Here is an 18,168-nt window from a genome sequence, read left to right on the forward strand (position 1 = left end):
CCAACCAGTGCTTTGTGTCCCTGCCTAAGTAGCTGACGCACACACACACTCATGCACTTTGAGAAGAGTTTATACAACCACACAGACACTCTTAGGGAAGGCTGGCACATTTTCTCCAGCTGTGCTCCATTCTCCCAGACTATACAGTAGTTCCACTTGCCACCACCCACTAATACATATGAGCTACTCAAAGGCCCTTAAAAGGGTGTCCAATTATTACTGTGCAATATTATTATCCAATTGGCAGTTGTGACTAAACAGTCAAGGCTTATTTAGAGTTAACTGGACAGTAAACTCTATAAATATGCAATGTACTCTAGAGCTTAAATTATCTCTACACAAAACAGCCACAGTTAAAAGGGTTTAAAATATTTAATAATTTGAGCTGGTCTCAACTCTCTCCTTGTAACCCTTCCTAGCTCCCCTTCCACAGGAAGTCTGGCATCCTCTGACAGTGGTGCCTCACTGTCATGCCCTGGGCCACTACTCACCTCTACCTTTGCAGTCACTCTATCCAAGGGACCATCAATACCCACAAGCAGCTGTGGCTCACCTTCAATCTCACTGCTACAGTGTAGCTCCCTCCCTGAAGTAACCACCTCACCAGTCCTGGCTGCAACTGTGCAGTCTGTCTGGGCCTCCCCCAGGCTACCAGACCCACATGCTTGTCTCCTAGCCTGACTGCATGTAACTGCATAAGCACATGGTACTGCCTCTTCCAAATCCTTCTCTATCAGGACATCTGCAGGATGGTAGCTCGGTACCCCTGTTGTCTCAAGACAACCTACTATTGGCATTTTGTCTTTCCCACTTACTGGCTCCATTATCTTTGGTTCCCCATGTTGCCTCCATGGACATCTGTATGCCATATGGCCCCACTGGTTGCATTCAAAACATTTAACCCTAGCTCCTGGACATGTACCTGGAGTAGTGACTTCTCCTGCTACTGGCAGATTCTGTTGTGGCAGTCTGTGCTGCCCACCATGGGTTCCTTTAGACCCATGAGCAGTACTGGGGGTCACCTTCCTGTGCAGGGCTGCCCTGCTTGCCAGGTATAGGTCTCCCTTCTTCCCCAACTCATCTGACATAGCACATTGTCTATCAGCTAACCAGATCCTCATGTCCTCAGGCAAGGTGCTAAGGGCTTGTTCCTTCACCAAAAGGTCTGCCAGCCCTTCAAAATCCACTCACCCACCTATGGAAATAAGTGCTCAGTTCAACAACAAATTTACACACACCTTCTGTCTTGCCGCTAGCCTATGCTCACAAAACTTTTTCATATATGCTTCAGGTGTCAGCTTAAAAAACTCTAATAAGCATTTTTTTGCAGCAGTATAATCAAAACATGCAACATCAGACATTTTAGATAATACAGTTACAGCCTTACCATGGAGTAAGGGGGTCAGGAACCGTACCCAGAGCCCTTGGTCAACTTCTTATACTGTTTACACTACCCTCTCAAACACATGAATGAAAACTATCAACATTATCCCCTCCCTTAAACTAGGAATGAAATTTACACTGACCTTTTGGTGCTTCTGGGATCCAAGTTATACCTTCCCATTACCTCCATGACTCTGGCAGAAAAGTCTCAGCATCTCCTTTTCATGCTGCCTCTACCTCTATTTTACCTCAGCTTGTAGGCATAGCAGTTTCTCATTCTCCTCAGTCTCTAGACACCTCAGTCACTCAGCTGCTTCTAATTCCACATGCATGGCCTCTAACTGTAACTCTTTTGCTCCAGCTGGATTTTTAAGTCCACTGCAGAAAGATTGAGCTCTCCATTCTCTGAGGGTATTATATCTCCATGCCAGTCTGATTGTCCTCCTGGTTCCTGTTTTCTGATGCAGCTGTAACCAAGGCTTCAATCAGATCTGCCTTAGTCAGGTTTCCATGCACCAGTCCCCTAGCCTGGCACACCGCCATGGCATTCCTTGTCAGCTTTCCACACTCCTCTGCTGACATGTTGACTGCTCACCCTGACTAACTAAGCTAACAAAAGAAATATAATAATTGTGATCTGAACTCTACTGCGTGGCTGTCTTAGAGTACAAAAACACCTTCAAAGCTCACTGTACACAAGCTACAGGATTCACTCTACCCACACCACTACAAGCCATTAATATTTACCAACTAATTAATATGTCATGTGGACATCCCACAACTGTCAAAACATTTATATGTGATGTGGATATCCCACCACTGCCAACCAATTAATATGTGATGCCCATGTCAACAATCAAGGAGCCTCAGTCCTCACCACTAACACCAGAGAGGAAGTAGTTCTCATTATTTGAGGAAATGTGATAACAAATGCAATACAGTAAAGTGCAATTTTCCCTTAAGAGCACACAGGAGAGATCACAGCCAGTCTGGGGCTGGTCCTCCCTTACTCAGGTCCCACAACAGACTCACTGGCACTGCTTCTGGGGTCCGTCTCAGCCTGGTGGACAAGCTAAAACCTCCTAGCACCTCTCTCTGTCAACCAGTCATATGTCCCTGATAGCTGACACACACTCATGCACTTTGAGAAGAGTTTATACAACTTCATAGACACTCCTGGGGAAGGCTGGCACAGTTTTTCCAGCTGTGCCCCTTTCTCCCAGACTATACAGTAGTTCCACTTGCCACCATCCACTAATACTTATCAGCTATTCAAAGGCCCTTAAAAGGGTATCCAATTACTAATGGTATTATCCTATTGGTAGTTGTGACTTAAGTCACAGACTTAACAGTATGAAAAAAGAAACTGAGATATAAGGGCCAGTAACTCTGACAAGTTTAGTAAATTTAGCTACTGGCTACTAAGTATACTGCCTGGATGCCAGCAAAGAAGAAACTTACAGAGCCTGAAATATAGTCATCTAAAGAGGTGCCAAGATAACACTGACTGGGAAGAATCCTGAAGCTGTTCAGCAAAAAGCATCAAGCACCACCTCTGGTACAAGACATGGATTCCAGTAATCTAGAGGAAAAAATAAATCAACTGTGCTCAAAGATAATTACAATAAACAAAACACTGACAGAGTATATCAACTCAAATAACAACAGGCAGGAAAAAAATGGAAGAGTCTTTAAACAGTTATTCAGATAAGCTGATAAAACTGCAAAAATCAGAGATGAAAATGAAGAAAAGGCTGGCTGAGTGTTAGGACTAATCAAGAAAAGATGCTTCCAAAACTGTGGAGTTAGAGGACAAAAAGTAGAAAGGAAATATGAGATTTGCTGTACCTGTGAAAACCTGTATGAAACAGAGTGCATTAATTTTATGAAAGCACAAATAAGCAGCTGTATTCAATAGGCAGGATTTTATTTGAAAGGAAGACGTAAGGCTCCAAACCTACTATTAAGAGAAGCTTAAGCCAAGTCTGTACTAGTAAAGATGCAATCATATCAGCAGAAAGAGTAGATCCTGACAAACTGTAGCAGAAAAGAAAGGTATTAAAAACTGGAGATAGTGAATGCTTGTGGAAAATTCATTATTCACTTCGCATACCATGCAGAAGAGAAAAAAATGATTTAGCCCAGAATCCAGGGCATGCATAGAGGCAGGCGCTAAGACCGAAGAAAGTATATTGAGCTGGTTCCAGAATATTTTTTTTTTTCTTGGAGGATCAAAGAAAATGGTTCAATGTAAAACGGCTAAGGATTAAAATACAGCATGAAATAATATCAACAAAGGATTCTGCTTCTCAATCTTCATAGATAGAATTTCCTAATGAAAACCCTCTTCCAATGTTCATATAGGAAAATGCATGAGTGACAGAGCTGCCGAAGCGACATTTAAAAGAACTGGCAATACTCTTTACTCTGGAAACCGTATTCAGGTTGGGAGAAAAGAGCAGGAAGAAGACCAGAAACACTGAAATTAGTGAATAATATAACATTATAAACCACCACCACATTTGTGAAGTATGGCTGTACTAGTGGAAAGATTGAACTTTTATTGACTTTGTTAAACTTGTGGGGGGCTGATAAGCATATGCCCCACTTGATATCATTAAAGTTTGGAAGGACACTAAGAAGAAGGAGAAAAAGGTAGCTGTAAATTAAAAAAAATGTTCTTATCAGTATTATGTAAAACACTTCATGATGTAAACTGCATTTTATATAGTAAAGCATTTCCAGTTATTGTTGAATGTGATGTACCTTTTTCAGATTTTTTTAACAAGAACATCTTTGTTAAATTAACACATGGAAATCATACATTTATATAAACAAAAACAAACCATATTGAAATAACTTTAGTTACAAATATTATACATCACTTATAATCTGTACAGTCATTATCAGCCAAACATTACATAGCTCATTCACATCCTGCCTTCTTTTAATTCTTATTCCTCCCTGCATGCATTGTTTTCACAATTCCCATTTTTCCTATGTGATTTGCTCCTACACTTTCCTACAGATCTCATTTCCAGCTGTATTATCTCTGTTACTATATTTACTACTTCTAGCAAAGTTGGTTTACACTTTGATTTCTATTTAAGTAATTGCTATTTTGGCAGCCAAAATAATTAGACCCAACAAGGCCTTACTGTGTCTAGGAAATTCCAATTCTGTCCAAGGGACCATCAGTCCCCCCAAACAAGGCGGGCCTTGTGGGCTTAAAACCTTCAAGTCCCTTCCATTTTGGCTCCCCCAGTGTACCCCCTTCTACCTCACCTACCTTTGCAGTCACTCTGTCCAAGGGACCATCAATACCCACAAGCAGCTGTGGCTCACCTTCAATCTCACTGCTACAGTGTAGCCCCTCCCTGAAGTAACCACCTCACCAGTCCTGGCTGCAAGTATGCAGTCTGTCTGGGCCTCCCCAGGCTACCAGACCCACATGCTTGTCTCCTAGCCTGACTGCATGTAACTGCATAAGCACATGGTACTGCCTCTTCCAAATCCTCTATCAGGACATCTGCAGGATGGCAGCTCGGTACCCCTGTTGTCTCAAGACAACCTACTATTGGCATTTTGTCTTTCCCACTTACTGGCTCAATCACCTTTGGTTCCCCACGTTGCCTCCATGGACAACTGTATGCCATATGGCCCCACTGGTTGCATTCAAAACATTTAACCCTAACTCCTGGACATGTACATGGAGTAGTGACTTCTCCTGCTACTGGCAGATTCTGTTGTGGCAGTCTGTGCTGCCCACCATGGGTTCCTTTAGACCCATGAGCAGTACTGGGGGTCCCCTTCCTGTGCATGGTTGCCCTGCTTGCCAGGTATAGGTCTCCCTTCTTCCCCAACTCATCTGACACAGCACATTGTCTATCAGCTAACCAGATCCTCATGTCCTCAGGCAAGGTGCTAAGGGCTTGTTCCCTCACCAAAAGGTCTGCCAGCCCTTCAAAAGTGGTGACCTGACATCCACTCACCCACCTATGGAAATAAGTGCTTAGTTCAACAACAAATTTACACACACTTCCATCTGCCTTGCGTCTATGCTCACTAAACTTTTTTATATACGCTTCAGGTGTCAGCTTAAAAAACTCTAATAGGCAATTTTTTGCAGCAGTATAATCAAAACATGCAACATCAGACATTTTAGATAATACAGTTACAGCTTTACCAAGGAGTAAGGGGGTCAGGATCCATACCCAGACCCTTGGTCAACTTCATACTGTTTACATACCCTCTCAAACACATGAATGAAACTATCAACATTATCCCCCTCCTTAAACTGCGGAAGAAATTTACTGACCTTTTGTGCTTCTGGGATCCAGTTATTCCCTTCCCCATTACCTCCATGACTCTGGCAAAAAGTCAGCATCTCCTTCTCATGCTGCCTCTACCTCTATTTTACCTCAGCTTGTAGGCGTAGCAGTTTCTCATTCTCCTCAGTCTCTAGACACCTCAGTCACTCAGCTGCTTCTAATTCCACACACCTGGCCTCTAACTCAAGTCTCTTTTGCTCCAGCTGGATTTTTAAGTCCACTGCAGAAAGGTTGAGCTCTCCATTCTCTGAGGGTATTATATCTCTAATGCCAGTCTGATTGTCCTCCTGGTTGCTGTTTTCTGATGCAGCTGTAACCAAGGCTTCAATCAGATCTGCCTTAATCAGGTTTCCATGCACCAGTCCCCTAGCCTGGCACATCTCCGCCAGCAGGCTCCTTGTCAGCTTTCCACACTCCTCTGCTGACATGCTGACTGCTCACCCTGACTAACTAAGCTAACAAAAGAAATAAAACAATTGTGATCTGAACTCTGAGTATTCACTGTGTGGCTGTCTTAGAGTACAAAAACACCTTCAAAGCTCACCGTACACAAGCTACAGGAACCACTCTACCCACACCACTACAAGCCATTAATATTTGCCAACTAATTAATATATCATGTGGACATTCCACCACTGTCAAAAAATTTATATGTGATGTGGATATCCCACCACTGCCAACCAATTAATATGTGATGCCCGCGCCCTGGCTCAACAATCAAGGAGCCTCAGTCCTCACCACTAACACCAGAGAGGGCATCTCATATTTGAGGAAAGGATAACAAATGCACACAGTAAAGTACAATTTCCCTTAAGAGCACACAGAGATCCACAGCCAGTCTGGGGCTGGTCACTCCCTTGCTCTCCAAGTTCCCAATAAGACTCCCCACTGGCACAACTACAGGGTCCAGATCTCAGCCTAGTGGACAAGCTAAAACCTCTAGCACCCTCTCTGTCCAACCAGTGCTTCATGTCCCTGCCCAAGTAGCTGACTCACACACACTCATGCACTTTGAGAAGAGTTTATACAACCACATAGACACTCCTGGGGAAGGCTGGCACAGTTTCTCCAGCTGTGTCCCTTTCTCCCAGACTATACAGTAGTTCCACTTGCCACCACCCACTAATACTTATCAGCTATTCAAAGGCCCTTAAAAGGGTGTCCAATTACTAATGGTATTATCCTATTGGTAGCTGTGACTTAACAGTCAAGGCTTATTTAGAGTGACTTGGACGGCAAACTATATAAATATGCAATGTACTCTGGAGCTTAAATGATCTCTACACAAAACAGCCACAGATAAAATGGTTTAAAAATATTTAATAATAAATAATTAAAAACAGGACAATACTTTCTACTACACAGTGCCAGTCAAGAGTTCAGAGATCACACAGACATACTTAAAATAATTCAGTAGTACAGTTCTGACATCCCAGAAAAACACTTAGTCTAATCTTTTTAGTTCCTATCTATTTCTAAAAGAAAATACAAGTCTAAGATAACTTACATATGAGCAAGACAGTGCTGTGAGTTGGATAGTCAAGACAAAAATGCTTAATGCCTTCTGATTCTCTCTGTTTAAATTGCTATTGCAGTTCTGATTCCCATTACATAATTTTTTACACTTTCCTGGTGTTCCCAGGCTAACAGAAACTGCATTTACATTCTTTTGCACCTAGGCAGAAACCAGAGCAATAAAGAACATTCCACATGTAAATTCTGGTCATTAACTTTAGCCTTAAAACAATAGGCAGGAAGCCTTCATCTAGTCTGGCCGGAGCTGAATTGTAAACATCAAAGACAGTCATGAAATTATTTCAATTTCAAAGGACAGACAAGAAATGCTTGACTTAGCTTTCTTTGCAGCAGAGAGCAATGTTGCTACATTGTTTTGAGTTCAACATTTCACAGCATATTCTTTAATTTAAGAAAACAAGCCTGTAATTCAACATTCTTATTTACAAATGACAGAATTATGTATAAAATCCTATCTGGCTAGGCTGACAGCCTTCACAATGACATTTAGAAAAATGTCAAAACAGCTGGCTGAACTGAGCCTGCTTCCAAGCAAATAACATTATATATTTTCATTTCCAAGACTACAACTATTACAATGCTCAAGGGCCTTACAAATTTCTTCCTTTTGTTGCATATTCTCTTCTCCCAATATTTTCTAATCTCCACTGATTGGTTCTTATAGTTATAATGCAATATTTTATCCACTCTGTCATTTATTCTTTTCTTTTTTTACAAAGTTTCATCTACATAGCTTCTGAATGTCCATGAATTTTTATTTTTTATGTTTTCATGGGTAAACTCTGACAAATAAAGCCAAACACCATTAGATGCAGACATGCATGTTTGGGCCTTTTTGATCTTGTCTGTATAGCTGTTTAAGGGTAATTAATCTTGCAGTGTATTTAGCATCATAATACACAGTGGACACGTAACGTGACAAATATTAAAGGAAAACATTTTGGGAAGATTTCTGTTAGTAGAATATGCAGATTTTTTGAACATAATGGCTCATCATAGATTCATAGTTAAGTACTGTGCTAGCTCCTTTTTGGGCCATTTTTAGCCAAGCCAATTTCCATTTCTGTGCTCAAAAATAACCTATCCGGTTTGGTTACAGATTGGTCTTACTCATCCCATGGTCAGTAATTAGATACTACCTCTAATGAGAATAACTAGGCTCACACCATAGACAACTTTAGGGGATCCACAAGTGGGAAAAAGAATTTAGGAGCTGCACCTGTCATTAGCAGTACAGGGGGCATTACAGGGGTAACTTTTCTGTTTTCTATCCATAGATCTAAGTTGCCCTTGAAAATGGATAGGGATGAACTTTGTTTTATGTGGATGGGAAGTCTATTCCATAAATAAGTCTCTCCAAACCATTCTATTGATGTTGTAGAAGAGGTTTACATCCCTACACCGAGTATTTCTCCATCAGTAATGGAATACAGAATAACTTGTATGCCAGACACAGGTCACCTCTTAGCAGTCTGTAAGATACCGAGTATAGTGACAGGGTTTGAGTCCATACATGTAGGACATGTTGTTTAGGCCTTGTGTCCTTTTCATACGGTATCTCTGTGGGCATTCCAGTTGCTGCATGTGTCTGGATAGATACATGCCAAACAAGGCATTATATTCAATAATTACCCTACTGAGGGCAGAGTAAAGGGGGACAATGGTATATGTCTAGACATAATCCATTTATTAATAAGCTGTGCAATATTGAAGGACTTTCTTACAAAGATAGATACATGATGGTCAAATGTTAGGTCATTATCCACACAAGTTTCCAAAACCTGAACAACTGGGTCAACTCTTAGTGCATACTGTCGAAGGCGTAGTTCACTTAGGTTCATAACAGAAGATCTCCAAGATGTTTACAACAACAAATCTCCATAAATAACTATACACAGATTAGTATAGGAAATAAAATGTAAAAAAAAAAACTGACTAAAATACTTCAAGACTACAGACATCACTAGATGCACATAATCTCGGATAAAAAAGAAAATAACATCCAACATGGCTGCACACTGATCAACAGCTTAATTTCAACTGCCCCAGTATGAAAAAAACTGAGATATAAGGGCCAGTAACTCTGACAAGTTTAGTAAATTTAGCTACTGGCTACTAAGTATACTGCCTGGATGCCAGCAAAGAAGAAACTTAGTGAGCCTGAAATATAGTCATCTAAAGAGGTGCCAAGATAACACTGACTGGGAAGAATCCTGAAGCTGTTCAGCAAAAAGCATCAAGCACCACCTTTGGTACAAGACATGGATTCCAGTAATCTAGAGGAAAAAATAAATCAACTGTGCTCAAAGATAATTACAATAAACAAAACACTGACAGAGTATATCAACTCAAATAACAACAGGCAGGAAAAAAATGGAAGAGTCTTTAAACAGTTATTCAGATAAGCTGATAAAACTGCAAAAATCAGAGATGAAAATGAAGAAAAGGCTGGCTGAGTGTTAGACTAATCAAGAAAAGATGCTTCAAAAACTGTGGAGTTAGAGGACAAAGTAGAAAGGGAAATATGAGATTTTCTGCTGTACCAGGAAACCTGTAAGGAACAGAGTGCATTAATTTTATGAAAGCACAAATAAGCAGCTGTATTCAATAGCAGGATTTTTTATTTGAAAGGGCACATTTTGTGTATGCTCCAAACCTGGCCATGAGAAAGCAGCCAAGTCTTGTACTAGTAAAGATGCAATCATACCAGCAGAAAGAGTAGATCCTGACAAAACTGTAGCAGAAAGGAAAGGTATTAAAAATTGGAGATAGTAGAATGTTTGTGGAAAATCATTATTCACTGCATACCATGCAGAAGAGAAAAAAAAACATTTAGCTCAGAATCCAGGGCATGCATAGAGGCAGGCGTTAAGATTCAAGGTGCTATATCGAGCTGTCTCCAGAATATTTTTTCTTGGAGGATCAAAGAAAACGTTTCAATGTAAAACTGGCTAAGGAGGAAATACAAAGGTTTGTACAATAGCAAACAAAAGGGGATTCTGCTTCTCAATCTTCATAGATAGAATTTCCTAATGAAACCTCTTCCAATGTTCATAGGAAAATGCATGAGTGACAGAAAAAAGCACAGAAGTTGACTAAAAGAACTGGCAATACCTTTACCTTAAACCAGAGTCTGGGGTTGGGAGGTAGAAAAGAACAGGAAGAAGACCATAAACACTGAAATTAGTGAATAATATAACATTAAAAACCACCATCACATTTGTGAAGTATGGCTGTACTAGTGAAAAGATTTAACTTTTATTGACTTTGTTAAATTTGTGGGGGACTGATAAGCATATGCCCCACTTGATATCATTAAAGTTTGGAAGGACACTAAGAAGAAGGGAAAAAAGGAGAAAAAGGTAGCTGTAAATTAAAAAAAATGTTCTTATCAGTATTATATAAAACACTCCATGATGTAAACTGCATTTTATATAGTAAAGCATTTCCAGTTATTGTTGAATGTGATGTGCCTTTTTCAGATTTTTTTTAACAAGAACATCTTTATTAAATTAACACGTCACATAGGAAATCATACATTTATATAAACAAAAACAAACCATATTGAAATAACTTTAGTTACAAACATTATACATCACTTATAATCTATACAGTCATTATCAGCCAAACATTACATAGCTCATTCACATCCTGCCTTCTTTTAATTCATATTCCTCCCTGCATGCAGTGTTTTCACAATTCCCATTTTTCCTACGTGATTTGCTCCTACACTTTTCTACAGATCTCAATTCCAGCTGTATTATCTCTGTTACTATATTTACTACTTCTAGTAAAGTTGGTTTACACTTTGATTTCTATTTAAGTAATTGCTTTTTTGGCAGCCAACATAATTAGACTCAACAAGGCCTTACTGTATCTAGGAAATTCCAATTCTGTATCACAGCTCAAAAAATCATTTCTTTAGTTACACCAATTTGCTCACCCAACATCTCTGACACAGCAGTCTGCAGGAAATCTTTAAAGTCTAACAGCTCATTAGACTCCCAGAAGATATGTTCCCAGCTACCTCTTTCTTTCCCATCACACCTCCAATAGTTGATGTCTACTTATTCTTCTTTTTTTAGTTTTAAGAAATGTAGGCATTTCAATGTAAAAAAAGAAAAAAAAGGCTAGACAATAAATATTAAAGTTAATAGTCTGTAATCCTGGGTTGTTGAGGGTGGGGATGGGGTATAAAAGTGCACAGATCATAGTATATGTATAGCTGATATGTTTTCTCTTATTTGTGCATAGGTGAATGTCTGGATTAAGGCCCTTGGCTTAATCTAACAACAAGTTTTAGTATGTGCACGTATATAAGAGAACACTGAATGTAATGAAAAATTTTCCTTTAGCAAACAAATGTTCAGTGTAAATTAAGAAGCCTGAACCTGAGGGAAACTGTACATTTTGTTCTTATGTCTCCATGGAGACAAGCTAACTACAGGGGCAAGCAATAAAAGCCAGAGCACTTCTTTAAGGTTAAATGAATGTTCTCTAAAAGTATACAAGCTATTTTCACACCTGGGAGGGGAATAAAGATAAGATAAGAGCAGACAGCAATTAGTGTACATAGGAGCTCAGGGTATACCATGCACCTTGGCATGCACAATCTTAATTTTAGGTTAGGTAATCCCTGTGTGTGCAGCTGTTGATTTGAGACCACTGTTCCTACTAGGAAGGTTAAACTTCATTATCTGAGGATGTACACAGTTCTGTGTGTTTGTTCATAGGTTCCTAAGTAAATACTAGGCTAACTGCCCTTATGGTTTATTTTCATCCCAGCCAGTTTCCTTTTTTTGCTTGAAATAACCTATCCCATTAGGTTATAGCTTGCTCTTACCCATAACATGGTTGATAATTATATATTACTCCCATGAGAATAACTGTGATGATACCATACATAATTCAAGGGCATCCTATGAGCCAGTTGGCAATCCAGTGGGTAAGATAGGGGCTTATTCCCAGATTATTTAATTTTCTACTATGCCTGAGTAGGGAAGTGTGCCAAATGTTTTAGTTGGGTCAATGTATGTGTTGTGTACGATTTTGCCTTCACCCATCCCTTTGGTAATGTTTTCAAAAAAATCCACCAGTTTGAGTAAGCATGACCAGCCCTTGATGAATCTGAACTGAGACAGATCCACTGTTTGGAGATTCCCTGTGTCTTGATTGATTAGCACCATGATACGTCTTTCCATGACTTTGCATATGAGGCTGGTGGTCAGACTTATGGGTCTGTAATTGCCTGGATCTGTGGAAGACCCTCCCTTATGCAGATGAGTGCCTGTAGCTGTTCTCCAATCACTTGGTATAAAACCTTTATGCAGGCTGAAACTGAAGTATTGTTAGTGGTGAGCAAAAACCATGCTTCATGCTATTTAAGATGCACCGAGGGATACTGACAGCATCCATCAATGCAGTACTTTTAGCTTTGCATATAACTGTTATGACTTGATCTTAGGTGATATCTGCAGGTGAACCAGTTTCAGGTATATCTTCAGGACAGATGGAGGAGAAAGGGATATAGCTAAATTTATCAGCCAGTAGGTTCACTATATCTTCAGCCTCTGTGTAGGTAGCATTGTTCACAGTCAGCTCAGTGCACTGATGTGTTGTGCTTTTGAGAACAAGAATATAACTAAAAATGGATTGTGATGGTCTTTGGCTTCAGCAGCTATTGCAGGCTCAAACTTGGCTTTGGTAGATTTTAATAATTAAGCTCCCGAGGTTGCTTGTTTATTTTAGTGGCAAAGCTGTAACATTCAGAGAATTACTCTTCTTATGTTTGTTCAAAATTACTTTCTTTTTATTATACAGTGTGTTGTTATTATGGTTCCACCACACATTCACAGCTTCACAGGTCATTACTAGGCTAATGACCACAAGGGCCTTTATAAGCCCAGCCATGCATCCCAAATCTCTGACAAGTTCTGGTACCCTTGATAAGTTTAAGCAGGTGCTTGGGAGATGAAACATTTACAAGTAGGGGTCTGGGAGATGAACCATTTACAGGCTACCTGTCTTAATTAGAGCTATAGGTGCCAAACCAGGGATGAGCTTCCTGCTCTCCATCCAGTTACCCAAGTTATACTTCAACAGGGTTAGGGAGGAACTCTGCTTTACATGGATGGGGAGCCTCTTCCAGAGTAGTAGCAGTCTCTGGGATACATGCCTGTCTCTCCAGCTGATCCTAATTATATCACAGGTAAGGATAAAGTCTTTAGAATGGGTAATTCAGGTGCTGTTTCTTTTGTGGATATGGAGGAGGTCAATCAGAGTGGGGTCTGCCAGGCATAGATCTCCCCTCAACAGCCTGTAGGAGACAGAATACTGGGATAGGGCCTTGATGCAGTTTGCATAGGACATGTTACTTATGCCCTGTATTCTTTAAGTGAGGAACCTCTCTGGATGTTACAATTGTTCGATATGCCTGGCTAGATACATACCAAAGGGGGCACTGTACTCAATGATATGTCTGCTGAATGCCAAATACAGTGCAACAATCACTTTCTTGGACCTAGATGCCACACCTTTGTTTATAAGTTGCACAACATAGAATAATTTCCACACTGCTGTAGACACATGATGGTCAAAGGCTAGATTACTCTGTGTGTGTGTCCACAAGTCCCTGACTACTGGGTCAACTGTTAGGGGTGTGCTGTCAATATGACAGCTACCAGGGGTTGATTCCATCCTGAAAGACACTATTATGCATTTCTTGGTATTTAGTTTTAGTCCATGGCTCTGACACCAGTTGTTTATCTGTGTCAGCCCTTCCTGGAGAACATTCGTGTCAGTAGGGGATTTAACAGCAGCTCCTAATTTGCAATCATCTGCAAATTTAGTCAGCCAGAGGCTACTGACGTTATCCTTGACTTCAGAGAAGTAAATGCCAAAAAGGAGCAGTCCCAGGAACGATCCCTGAGGGACTCTGATTGTGGCTGGCTTCTTTATAGAAGTGGGCTCCACAGTTTTAACTTCCTGGGTCCTGTCTGTGAGCCAGCTAGTTATCCATTGGGTGACATAAGGGTTTGTACCTAACCTCCTGAGTTGCCAACAATAGCTGAGTGGGATACTGTATCAAAATGCCTTGGCCAGGTCAAGGTACGTAGTGTGAACCATTTTGCCCTCATCCATTCTTTTGGTGACCTTCTCATGGAAGTCCCATGGAAGTCTGGCCTTGATGCAGTTTGCATAGGACATGTTACTTATGCCCTGTATTCTTTAAGTGAGGAACCTCTCTGGACGTTACAATTGTTCGATATGCCTGGCTAGATACATACCAAAGGGGGCACTGTACTCAATGATATGTCTGCTGAATGCCAAATACAGTGCAACAATGACTTCCTTGGACCTAGATGCCACACCTTTGTTTATAAGTTGCACAACATAGAATCATTTCCACACTGCTGTAGACACATGATGGTCAAAGGCTAGATTACTTTGTGCATATGTCCACAAGTCCCTGACTACTGGGTCAACTGTTAGGGGTGTGCTGTCAATATGACAGCTACCAGGGGTTGATGCCATCCTGAAAGACACTATTATGCATTTCTTGGTATTTAGTTTTAGTCCATGGCTCTGACACCAGTTGTTTATCTGTGTCAGCCCTTCCTGGAGAACATTTGTGTCAGCAGGGGATTTAACAGCAGCTCCTAATTTGCAATCATCTGCAAATTTAGTCAGCCAGAGGCTACTGACATTATCCTTGACTTCAGAGAAGTAAATGCCAAAAAGGAGCAGTCCCAGGAATGATCCCTGAGGGACTCTGATTGTGGCTGGCTTCTTTATAGAAGTGGGCTCCACAGTTTTAACTTCCTGGGTCCTGTCTGTGAGCCAGGTAGTTATCCATTGGGTGACATAACGGTTTGTACCTAACCTCCTGAGTTGCCAACAATAACAGAGTGGGATACTGTATCAAAATGCCTTGGCCAGGTCAAGGTACGTAGTGTGAACCATTTTGCCCTCATCCATTCTTTTGATGACCTTCTCATGGAAGTCCACCAGGTTAAGTAGGCAGGACCTGCCCTTGACAGAATCAAAATGGGTTGGGTCCAGTGTCTGAAGGATTCATATGTCATTATGGATCATTTCCATGATAACTCTTTCCATGGCTTAGCATATGAGATTAGAGAGACTTATGGGACTGTAGTTTTCAGGCTTTGTAACTGGCCCACCTTTGTGTAGAGGGATGACTGCTGCCTTTCTCTTAGAGAAAGCATTGAGGACCTGTTCCCTACTGATAGCAGGGGGAGTTGTATTTGATGGTATTTCTTGAGGGAAAGTTGAGGGGAAGAGAGGGATAAAGCTGGACCTGAATATGTTGGCCAGTAGGTTTTCTGTATCTTTTGGCTCATTAACAATTAGCTCCACGCATAATTGTGTATTGCCTTTGAGGTTCTGGACATAGCTAAACAATGCGTTTTGGTTGTCCTTGGACTTTGAGGCCAAGCCTACCTTAAATTTGACTTTGGTAGACTTCATTTGTCCTCTGTTTGTTTGGGTTGATGAAAGTGCTTTTATCTTGCTGGTTGCTGGACCTCCGAGTTTTTTGTCATGATTTTCTTCCTTCTGTTATACAGCCTAATGATGTGATTCCAAGGTGGCTTGTTTTTTTTAGTAAGTTCTGTACTTCCACCTGGTGGTTATAGCTGCCTCTATACAGCTATTAACATGCTTGTTTCAGGTTTCTATTTAGTGTTCACAGGGTTTATGGGAGTTTGAAATTTTGCCAGGTTATCACTTAATAGTAGGAAGTTAGCCTTAGAGTAGTTCCTGAATATCCCACAGTTAGCTGGGGTTCCAAGTGTTATTTTTACTTCAAAGGACACCTTTATGTGGTCTGACCTTACATGTGGGGTATGCAGCACTCTTCTATATTAATGAGGACCAGATCCAGTATGGTTGCACCTCTGGTTGGTGTACTGACAATCTGATCCAGGGAGTTTGTCTTTACAAAATCCAGGAATCTATGTGCCCATACATTTGGTGCCATATAGGATTCCCAGTTAATAGTGGGTAATTAATGTTGCTCATGAATATGGTATTGGGTTGGATGGCAAAAGTTTCCAAATAGTTTAAATACATGGTATGGGTTTCCTGGGTCACAGAGGAGGACCTCTAGCTTGCAAGAAAGGGATACTAGATTTTGCCTATGGCAATTTGAATGTGAAGAAGCTCAAGTGTATTGTCCTGTTTGACCAGCCTAGCCAACCTTATGTATGGAAGGAATTATAACCTTCCACTGTTGGTGTGCTCTTCATGGCTTTAAACCATGTCTCAGTGACTGTACAGATATCAGCATTCTCTAGGGTGAAGAAAGCTTCTAGGGAGTGGAGTGTTCTGTTTAGACTACTAGCATTGAGCAGTAACACCTTTAAATTGTTTTAGTTTTGAGTTGCTACATTGGAAGGACATTCAATCTGGCATTGCCTAAAACAGGCCCTATGGGGGAACAGTATTTTAGCTAATATTTGAAAGCCTAAAAGACAGATAGAGACCATCCTTGGCAAACCAGTGTGGTCTGTTGACCACCTCCCTTCCAGGTTGATAAATACTGCACCCTCTTATAATGACACCAGAAACTACGCCAATTATTAAAGTCGGTCATTATTTGTTCGTATTCTGCCATCATCCTTGGAAAAGGTAAAATGCTTCTGAATGCTAGGCTCATACCAGCCTGGGACACATATTCCATACTGAGAATATTCATATTACATATTGACAGCTCCATGATGTCTCTCTTCATATAGTCTAAAGAGGTATGTCTCAGGTCATTTACACTTGTATGGACTATGACTGAGTCATAATGGTACTTGTGGTTCAATGACCTGTGTGTGTGTGTGTGTGTGTGTGTGTGTGTGTGTGTGGTGGATCCTGGCTCCTGATAAGCAAATGACCATGACTTTCCCCTTACTGGTGAGAGGAACATCAGTGTACTTCACAATGGCGTCTCCAATAACTAGAATGCGTAATTGTGTGATGGCTTGCCTTACAGGCTTAGAGGTAGAGGCTCCATGGGATGTGGCTGTTTGTGTTGATATGGGTGTTCTTTTGAAAGAGTACATTCAGGGCTGCTGAGGGTGTTTGTTATACGCACTTTGTCTAGGATGTCTTTGGTGTTTATGAAGGTTACATTTACGTGCCTCAGCATATGTGGGTCTATGTGTCTGCTTTGAATTACGTGTGATGGGTGCAGCGTGTATACTACTGACAACCTTATCAATATTAGGAGTACTTTTATGTGAGAGATTTGTCTCCAGTAACATTGTGTAAATACAGCTCTCACATACCATATCAGTTTGTTTGAGATTAAACTGGTTGTCAGGATGCCCATATCCACCAAGCTGGTAATGGAGATAGAGGGAAAGTTCATATCCATAGCAACAGACCATTTTTTTATTGATTAGACAGTTGGAGTGAAAATATAAAATAATATCAGGAGTATCTGGTTTGCAACTCACTGCAAACTAGTTGTCTTGTCTGTAACAAAGAATTGGTGAAATTTCAATAGTGCACTTACATGAAAAACTTCACAGGTTCATAGGTGTTTATTAGGTTAATGACCATAAGGGCCGTTTTAAGCCTAGCCATCCATACCAAATCTCTGACAGGTTCTAGTACCCTTCATAAGTGCAAACAGGGACTTGGGAGGTGAAACATTTACAAGCACGGGCTTGGGAAATTTTTACAAGATACATGTGTCCATTAGAGATGTAGGTGCCAAACCAGGGATGAATTTCCTGTTTCCCCATCCAATTGTCTAAGTTACACTTGAATTGGGTTAGGCAGGAACTCTGCTTCACATGGATAGGGAGCCTGTTCCAGAGCAGGGTTAGCCTTTGGGATACATACCTGTTTCTCCAGCAGGCCCTATTTATGTTGTGGATGTGCAGGAGATCCACCAGAGTGGGGT

The sequence above is a fragment of the Protopterus annectens genome, chromosome 3.part0, assembly GCF_019279795.1.
Source record: "Protopterus annectens isolate FY-2018-M chromosome 3.part0, PAN1.0, whole genome shotgun sequence".
Lineage (NCBI taxonomy): Eukaryota > Metazoa > Chordata > Ceratodontiformes > Protopteridae > Protopterus > Protopterus annectens.